Genomic DNA, 10,365 nt, shown 5'->3' on the forward strand with positions numbered 1-10,365 from the left:
CGCGAGGGTGTCTGTATGGCTGTATGTATGTATGAGTGTGTGTGTATGTAAACCTCTCATAACTTTTGAACGGCTTGTCCGATTTGATCGCGGTTGGTGTCATTCGAAAGGGTTTGACCAAACTTAGATTTTGAGGCCTATTTGGACCGATTCGAACCGATAGATTTTGAGAAATCTCAAAAAAACTGCAAAAAAAAGTTTTTTTTTAAGTGATTTTTTTTTTAATAACTTTTAAACGGCTGTATCGACCAATTCCAAAAACTAATCAGCTCTCAACATCAAAAAATCACGTCGATCATCACCAGTCCGGTCAAAATCGGTTGATTCGTTCGTGAGTTATCGTTGACGAAAAAAACCCAAAAAAGCGAGTGGTATGACATAGATAAAATTTTTTACACGTTATGAGTCAATACTTAGCGGGAAGTTACAGGGATGACCGGCAGGGTCATCCGTTTTCCAAATTTTTTTTGATTAATATTAGACCGGGAGAGCGCGAACGCAGTCCCGACTACCAAAAATTACGCGCCCGAGTTATCCACATTAGGGATAATCGCAAGGGTCAGCCTAACCGTAGTGCAATGGAAAAGCCTCGCCCTGGGGGAACCGCCTTGTTGATCACGGTAACCCCTACGCCAGGTAAGTATGATTTGGTTAACAAAGTTTTACTACTTATATCACAGACTTCATCAAACTACTTGTGAGAGGAAGAACAACTTTTTTAAAATATACGGTACACGAATACATCGTCCATCTCTGTTTATATTATTTAAAGACACATAACTTCCTTGTCGTACATGATTTTTTCAATAATATCATTGTGGACACGGAATTTCATAATAAAAATTTAATACCTGTAATGAATCGTTCAATAATGATTGACTAAAATCAATAATTAAATATTTCGATGTGTTTTCATTGATTAAAATGACATGTGAATATAAATATCGATCGTCATATACATTTAATGCAATATCAGACGTTGTAAATATATCAATTTTTGATATATCATATTCAAAAATAAAATTTCCATTCACAGTATTTTCGGAATTCCGTGTATGCTCGGTTAATTTTAATCGTGTTTTATTATTTTTCTCTTTTGATTCGTCCGAAGAATAGTAATAATCAACGGTAGCTAATATACCAACACTTAAACTATCTTCGACTGTTATGAACCACCAAAATGGATTACTTTCGAAAGCAATTATCTAAAATATAATCAAATTTTCTATAAATTAAAAGGTTTAAAGGGTATTTTTTGTTTATTAAGTTAGAATTTTTCACCCTGTGTATTAAATTGGTCGCTTCCAGTTTTATTCATTTTAGTCGTAGAAACGGAACACGGTTTTCGGCAATCGACAATTTTCTACGACTATTTAGAATTTTAGGTACAATAATTTTGTTTAGTCTATACTTTAATTTTGTTATCGAATATGTTTCTATTGACTCAATTTGTACAATATATAAAGTCACCCGTTTGAAATCTTCGATTTTTTTACCCCCTCGATAATTTAGAAAGAGTTTAACATAGCAATATTCAGTCCCTAAACCCTATGTACTTTAACTGTAGTTGTTATGGAGTCCGGTTTATTCTGAGTATCATGTCACAAAGGCCCAAAAAAAATTTAACAGATTATCGACATCGTCTCTCATTTGAGACGATGTCGATACCAATCATGTCGATGGTTGGTCTGGATTCATTTCAATAACGTTGATATCTTATATGACCTGATATTAACATTTTTTAATCTAGCTTTTAATATTTAGAGTCATTTTGATATATTTTTCATATTAAGATCGGGAGAGCGCGAACGCATTCACGAATACCAAATATTACACGTCCGAGTAACTCTCATTATGGATAATCGGAAGGATAAGCCTAACCGTGGTGCAATCAATGGAAGAGCTTCAACCTGGGGAACCACTTTGTTGATCATGGTAATCCGTACGCCAAGTATGATTTAGTGTTAGACCGTCTAAAACAAGAGATATAGTTATATATAATTAATAATCATATCTCTTATTCTAGGCGATGTACACAACAAAGTTTCACTACTTACATCACAAATTTCATCGTACTGCTTGTGAGAGGAACAATGATTGTATACAATATTTTTAAAAGCGATATCATACCATTATTTCAGCTATATTTGTTTAGATTATTTACATACACATATAACATACTTTATTTGTGATGTATGTTAATGAATAAACACAAGCTTGTTCTTAATGTTTATTTACGCCCTTTTTACATTTATTGTCTGTAAGTTTCTTGAAGAAGGATTCAAAAAATTTACACAAACTTTGGAACAAAAAAACTAAAAGAATATTCGAAAGAATGATTCGATTAATTTTCCTCGACCAATTTTAGCAAAATTCGGTGAAATGTAGTGACGACCACTTATCGATAAGTATTAAACATGTTTTTAAGAACCTTAACAATAATTTCATTATTAACGTCCAAAGTACCAGTATAATTAAAAATAATGGTTGTATCGAATAATGTTACATTCTCTGGTGATTTCATTTGAAACATTTTAATCGATTCACGTTTAATATACGCTGATAATTGTAATTCACTGTCAATATCATACTCATAACCGATAAATATTGGTGGCGTATATAACTTTTGGCCATTTTCTATTGTAAACGGTTCCATTAAGTCAATAATTATATCCAATAATTTTAAGATTGTTAAAATTACGTTGTGTGTTGTACTTTGATACTACAAAATAAGAAAAATTTTAATTAAATATCAAGGATTTTCATTTTTATGTCCAGGGAATCATCTACCATTAATCGTAAATCGTCTATTTGTCTTTTATATATCGAGAATGTCTCATACGACGGTTCATTTTCATTCAAATTTTTATCGGATACTATTCGAATTTCATCTTTGGTATTTTGTTGAATAAATGAAGTCGTATAATCTTCATTTGTAGGAGGTATTTTGAGAAATTGTGTTGCTGGTCGTAAAATTGTTGTAATCACTTCCAAAATCGGTCTAGATTGAAAAAGAGTTTATTAGAATATTGTTTTTCGAAACTTGTTATTTTTTGGTGTATTTTAATAAAAAAAGAGTGTCTTAATGGAGAGCTAAAAATGATTTAACAGAATTAAAAGAAAATGCTTCGAACGATTTGCAGAAAGCTAAGATGGCTGTTTCTTTAGCTCGATCTTTCGCATTATTAAAAGGCGGGACCTTCAATGGATCCTTGCGATTCGTGCATTTAAAAATGATCCAAAAATTGCAGTAAATACATGAATTAAAACTTACTCAATTAACTCAAAAACATGATACATTTTGTCTTCATAGAATTTTGGTATAATTTCACTTAAATGTTGGGTTATTTTCATAATAACTTGTGTAGTTTTATTAACAATATCTGGTAAAATTGGTAATGGCTGTGAATAAATTATTTCACGTACTAACAAAATAATAGCATTTATATCATCGGGAATATCGTATTGTATCTGAAAATTTTTTTCAATTAGTGAGCGTCTAATAAGTAAGCGGGAAGCCTGTGACAGGGTTTCGAAAATTCGCATATGGAATCAATGCTATTTATACAATAGATTCACATTATGGATGATTACGTGTGCCAGGATTAATCCAGGCAAGTATAATGTAAAATGTATATATTTTTTAATGACTAATAGTTATGATCTAGGATATATTTTTTGATTTAATTAAGACCGGGAGAGCGCGAACGCAGTCCCGACTACCAAAAATTACGCGCCCGAGTTATCCACATTAGGGATAATCGCAAGGGTCAGCCTAACCGTAGTGCAATGGAAAAGCCTCGCCCTGGGGGAACCGCCTTGTTGATCACGGTAACCCCTACGCCAGGTAAGTATGATTTTGTTAGCAAAGTTTTACTACTTATATCACAGACTTCATCATGTTGTTTGCGCGAGGAACAATAATTTTATACAATTTCTAACAGAACACATCATAGCAATATAATAGCTGTCTCTGTTTAGCATACATGCATATACTACGTATATTATTTGATGTGTTTATTATGTACCCATGTTAGTGTTGAACAAAGTCAAACTTATGCGTATTTCTATGTACTACACATATTGTCATTGCACTCATACTAAAACTGAAATCAGCAGATCTGTTCCTAAATCAAAGTCGTCAAGCTGCCATTTTGTCAGGGTTTGTCCCTGAGATATCGGAATATTTGGATAGATTTTAGTCCGTATCTCAAAAACTATTCGACCAGTCAACAAATGCACCCGATTTTTGTACTCTTTGGGTTAAAATTACCTTATATACTGAGTTTTATCGAAATTGAAAATGCGTACTCCTTTGAAAAATTCGAGAAAATTGGAAAAAAAAAATTTTGTTTTGGAATTTAATAAAACTTAGTGGATGGGGTAATTTTGACCCAAAAAGTATACAAATTAGGTTAATTTAATGAAGGGACCCATAGAAAGTTACACTGTCAGCGAGTATCATGAGCAAAACGTCATTTTCAAAAAATTTAGAATTCTCCACCGAAAATTTAAAATCCATAATATTGTGTACAAAAGGTAGGATAAGTGAGAGCTATAACGTGATAGTCTTTGTTTTAAATAGGAGAAATTGCCCTGCAAAGCGGGCGGGTATCTACTAGTTTAATATAAGATTGATAACGACAAAATCATGATAGGCACCTTAATGTCAATGATTTACGATACGGACGCATTGTCTCACTCCATTCAAACTTTTAGATTACTGGAAATGAGATTTCCTTTAAGAGAAAAACAACCATATGATACTTACATCTAATAATGAATGTAAACTATTTTGTAAAAACCATTGTTTTTTATCGTTTATATATAAATTATGTTCAAGATTTGCTGATAAACCAACATGTAATGTTTCCACTAACATAAAATGTATTTTTTGACAGATTTGTATAATTTGATTATGTCTTACATCGAAATCAATTGATGTATACTTTTCTAAGTGTCCATTGAATAAATCAATTATGTAATGTATATGTGCTAAGGGATATTTATGACGTATCAATGGTGGCCATATCTATATATTATCAAAGATTACTCTTATTAAAATTTTGTATTTAATACTAGAAAATAGAAAAATCGCACGCAAATTATCCATATTTAGCATAAAATAGTCAGTGGTTTTGGTATACATAAATTTTTTGGAGAAGGATAAATTGTCGGGGAATACCTACTTTTGCAAATACTTTTATCATATTTTTTTTAAGACTTTACTGAGTATCGTATAAAAATTCGGGATAAATTAGACTAAATTTCATAAAGGCGAGAATCTCTACATTTTGTTCAAATTTATTCTTTCAATTCAAATCTAGCAAAACAAGATACTTGTTTCAAAGTAATCCCAGACTTTAAGGTATTTTCAGCACTTGACAAATTTGTCCTCTTTTTTCACAGACTCAGAAAAATGATAACTGTGAGATCCCGAAAAAGCAGAATTTTTCATTTTCAAAAGCATGAAATACACGAATTTGGTGATAACTGTCAATTTATTTTTGATTAAAATTAGACCGGGAGAGCGCGAACGCAGTCCCGACTACCAAAAATTATACGCCCGAGTTATCCACATTAGGGATAATCGCAAGGGTCAGCTTAACCGTAGTGCAATGGAAAAGCCTCTCCTTGGGGGAACCGCCTTGTTGATCACGGTAACCCCTACGCCAGGTAAGTATGATTTAAAATACAAAGTTTTACTACTTATATCACAGACTTCATCAAACTGCTTGTGAGAGGAACAACAAGTTTTTTACAATAACTATCTATACGGCACTAGAATGCATCGTCTATCTCTGTTTAAATTATTTAAAGACACATAACTTCTTTGTCGTACATGATCTTTTTGTGGTATTAGTTGCTATAATTGAAAGTTTTTACCTGATAATGAAAGTGTGGATTTTCTTTTGCATAGTATACACTTTTAAAAGCATCATTTTGTATTTTATAATTAATAACTGAACGACTACTTGAAGCTGCCAATAAAACATCAGTTACATAATTTACTTGCCCATAAGCAACAACTACACCTAAACATAAAAATGACTTTACGTTTCTCAAAACTTTTTTCCAATATTGGCTTTTTTAACAGTCCAATTATTGAAGAGGATTTCGTTACCAAAAAAGCTTAAAACTTGAGGAATATTGATAAAAGTTTTTTATGTAAATGGTAACACTTTGGTTACACTTTCGTTTTGGTATCGAAACATCTTAAGAGGATTTTATTCGGAGAAGAAATATCGTAAAAGTACCTAATTGAACTATTATCGTAATTATTTACCTAATTTCGAATGAATTTCATTAATTTGTTGATAAAATGTATAAGAAATTGGATATTTAAGATTTTCATTTGTATAGCATAACGAAAAATCATCAATTGTTGCAATACCATATAAACGCATTGCTGGCAGATAACATAATGTTGATTCATGTTTATAAGAATTCATAGTTGATGGATCATCCCAAAAATCAATATCAAAATTTGCTTCACTTATATTTAAAGCTAAAATCAATCAATGGCAATAATTTCGAATAAAATATAGTACAAAAACAAGTGAAAACAAACAATTGACTGAGTTAATTGTTGAAATACCATGTATAGACAGTGTTGATTACTCTGTCAAATTACTATACTATACAAATTGTGCATAATTTGCGCTCTCACGGGTAAACAGTGATGTTTACGAAAAAATGTTTCAAACAAAAGTTGTTTAATTTTTTATAAGGAACATTTTTTACATTTAAACTTTTGTTCTATCTCTAACGGTTTACAAGATGGGTCCTACGGAATCAAGACGCAATTGACCTATGTTGCTCATATACGAACTCGACCTCAGTGTTTACGTCCTCAGCACACTATACAAATTTTAGCTTGATAACTCTTCGTTTTTGAGTTATCGTGATAACAAATGGACAGACGACAGACATACAGATAGACAACCGGAATTGGACTAATTTGGTGATTTTATGAACACCTATACCAAAATTTTGTTCATAGCATCAATATTTTTAAGCGATACAAACTTGGGACTAAACTTAGTATACCTCGATATATTTCATATCCATGGTATAAAAAGGGTGGGAATAACAAAACCAATTATGTATTATAAATATAATCGGAGAACTGGAATTGTGTTACGAACAATTCCTTGTAAAAAAATGAGTCTAGAAGGATCAATTCTATTGTTCCATACACTTACTATCTGCTTTGATATGTAATTTATGTACATTAAGAAATGTTTTTGGTTTAATTATTAAATGATTTAATGAATAATTTGTATTCCATAAAAAGATATTTGTATCATTATATTCATATGTTTCATTATTTATATACCATTTCCAAGTTGGTAATATATCAAAATCCCAACATTCTGTTTGGATACGTAAATGAATTATATCAAAACGATCTGCTTGAAATAAACGTTGAAGCTTGAATTCATCATTATCATATTTACTGGTTCCACCTTCACCACAATTTTTTATACATCTAACAAGAAAAACAAATAATTTTTTAAAGCCAAGCTTTTATTGTAATAGAAAGTAGAAAATAATTTTTCTTATGAGTCATTCATACATGACTATTATTAATTGTTATTTTCTAGAAACTGATAATTCTAGAATTTTGATAAGCTTTGAAATATTGAAGGACACTAAATATATTTCTAATACCATGATAGCTCGAACGCAGTCCTGACTTCCAAAATTGACGCAATATGCGGCAGAAGAGCACCTTTATCCTGCATCCCTTTCCAATAGAGTTCTACGTCTCTAAATCAAATGTTCTTGCCGACGACATATTCTATAATATTTTTTGATTAGAATAAGACCGGGAAAGCGCGAACGCAGTCCCGACTACCAAAAATTATACGCCCGAGTTATCCACATTAGGGATAATCGCAAGGGTCAGCTTAACCGTAGTGCAATGGAAAAGCCTCTCCTTGGGGGAACCGCCTTGTTGATCACGGTAACCCCTACGCCAGGTAAGTATGATTTGGTTAACCAAGTTTTACTGGTTATATCACAGGCTTCATCGTACTACTTGTGAGAGGACCAAAAATTTTAAACAATGTGTTTAAGATCTTCTCTCTCTTTCTTATATCTTCGTTTGACGATAGGTAACAAAACAAAAAAATAATAGATGTACTTACATAATAAAACCAACTGGCATTTCAGTATTATTATGATTTCTCATTTCCAAAAATAACGGACGTGAACAATATTGAACATCATTTAATATTCGACATGTTTTAAACATAAATAAACCATATTGATATTGATTCGAATCGGATTTTCCACTTATTGATATTTCACAACTATTAGCTGTTTCAAAGAAATAGTCAAGAATATTTATTTTATTCAAGGAGTTTGCCGTAATAAACCCACCCTGATAACAAGTATATTTCAAATGACAAAATGTAGGTCCTCACATTTTGCAAACTCAAATCCCTACAGTTCCTACTTTTTTAAAGTAGGTGGCTTTTTTATAGTAAAAGCTAGTTTCTGGATTCTCAGAAATTATTTTCTTCATTAATAATCCAACAAAACGAGATAAATTAGATAATTAAATGCGACGATAAAGACAGTGATGGTTTAAGATTTAGATATTTTTAATTTTAATAAAATATGAGTTTGTAAATTACTTTTATGTGTTTTTTCAACATCGGATTCTTCATATTTCCATAATTTCTTAGTCCAAATACATTCTAGATTTGGATCAGGTACCATAAATTTATCAAATAAAAATGGAACACCTTTAATTTTTACTTCACAATTGAATCTATAATCACTTCGATAACCACCTTGAATATAACCGAGGGGTTCTTTAAACGTATGATAACCTATCCATCCCTTTAAAAAGAAGTATAATCTATACAAAAGTAACATCAGCTATGTAATGTACATTGCATAAAAATTATAAAAAAGAAAAAAAAATTAAGATCAATTTAAAAAGAAAAACTTACGAAGCCATATCCTTTATTAGAATTTTCTTTTAACGTCTTTGTTGTATTAGTATTATTATTTATTTTTATATCATCATAATAATCAGAATAAAGATCTTCATTGGATTTGTTTTTCATTTGGTTTGATCGATTTATTTGATCTGCATTGAATTGTGTATTGTGTAATATTTCTTCTTCAATTTGTTTACGAATTATAAAACCATTTTCAGAATTATTTTTATAATTGATTAAATCATTTAATTTGAATATAGTATTTGGAATAGTTTGAGTTACAAGAGGAAGTTTATCAAAACTAATAGGATCTTAAAAAAACATTATATTGAATTTAATCTTATATGCAACTTTCATATCAAATATGTAAAAATATAATATGCATTTATTAAGTAATTTTGAATTTTAATTGAAGTTTTAATTTCTAGTCTTTGATTTTGAAAATAATTTTTGCTAAATTGTTTATTTATAGATTTAATTAGAAGTTTAAAACACAATTCAAACTTGGATTTACTCTAATAAATTAGACCAGTCCCGACTACCATAAATAACGCTTCTATAACGGAATTATTATACAGGCGCCTTTGTTCTGCTCCCCTTACCATTCGAGTTCTACGTCCTTTTTGCCGACGACATATTCCATAATATTTTTTGATTAGATTAAAACCGGGAGAGCGCGAACGCAGTCCCGACTACCAAAAATTATACGCCCGAGTTATCCACATTAGGGATAATCGCAAGGGTCAGCCTAACCGAAGTGCAATGGAAAAGCCTCTCCTTGGGGGAACCGCCTTGTTGATCACGGTAACCTCTACGCCAGGTAAGTATGATTTGATCAACAAAGTTTTACTACTTATATCACAGAATTCATCAAACTGCTTGTGAGAGGAACAACCATTTATTTTAAATACTATACGGTACACGAATACATCATCTATCACTGTCTATCTTATATAAAGAGAAATACACCTCCCCTGCCGAAATATCCATGAATATTACTTTGTACTTTGATCAAAACAAACGCAGGAATTATGAATAACCTTCTTTCGGTTAAAAAATAAGTTAATTAATTAGTCTATTCGGTTCATCGTTACAGGGAAATTTTACGGACTATGGTCGAAAATTTGGCTCTTGGTACGTTGTGATTTACACTTTATCACTCTTGTTTGAAACCCCTATCTTCGTGATTCATCATAATTGTAATAATCTTGTCAAACAAATTATATTAATTATATAAAATTAATAATAATAAGCTGGGCAGATGTTCTTAATTTTTATTTAAAACAAACTCAGGAAGAAGTATAATTTTTGTGCTTGGATAAACTTGAGAACAATACTCTACTATTTAGATGTTTCCTTCGTTAACAAAAGGGGGTATATTTTTGGTATTATAATAAACTTTTGTAAC

General features: G+C 30.9%; 6 non-coding genes across 6 annotated transcripts; all 6 read right to left on the reverse strand.

Annotated features, from left to right (window-relative positions):
- Window positions 1-482: 482 nt before the first annotated feature.
- Window positions 483-644, reverse strand: LOC123299409. The gene has a single exon (XR_006535342.1). It is a non-coding gene; the product is annotated as a U1 spliceosomal RNA (small nuclear RNA).
- A 1,149-nt stretch (window positions 645-1,793) lies between these two features.
- On the reverse strand, window positions 1,794-1,959 carry LOC123299378. Its single transcript, XR_006535318.1, has one exon. It is a non-coding gene; the product is annotated as a U1 spliceosomal RNA (small nuclear RNA).
- Window positions 1,960-3,693: 1,734 nt separating this feature from the next.
- Window positions 3,694-3,855, reverse strand: LOC123299410. The gene has a single exon (XR_006535343.1). It is a non-coding gene; the product is annotated as a U1 spliceosomal RNA (small nuclear RNA).
- Window positions 3,856-5,522: 1,667 nt separating this feature from the next.
- LOC123299406 lies at window positions 5,523-5,684 on the reverse strand. Its single transcript, XR_006535340.1, has one exon. It is a non-coding gene; the product is annotated as a U1 spliceosomal RNA (small nuclear RNA).
- A 2,147-nt stretch (window positions 5,685-7,831) lies between these two features.
- LOC123299405 lies at window positions 7,832-7,993 on the reverse strand. Its single transcript, XR_006535339.1, has one exon. It is a non-coding gene; the product is annotated as a U1 spliceosomal RNA (small nuclear RNA).
- A 1,630-nt stretch (window positions 7,994-9,623) lies between these two features.
- LOC123299413 lies at window positions 9,624-9,785 on the reverse strand. The gene has a single exon (XR_006535346.1). It is a non-coding gene; the product is annotated as a U1 spliceosomal RNA (small nuclear RNA).
- Between the last annotated feature and the right edge of the window lie 580 nt (window positions 9,786-10,365).

Source organism: Chrysoperla carnea, chromosome 4, assembly GCF_905475395.1.
Source record: "Chrysoperla carnea chromosome 4, inChrCarn1.1, whole genome shotgun sequence".
Taxonomy (NCBI): Eukaryota; Metazoa; Arthropoda; class Insecta; order Neuroptera; family Chrysopidae; genus Chrysoperla; species Chrysoperla carnea.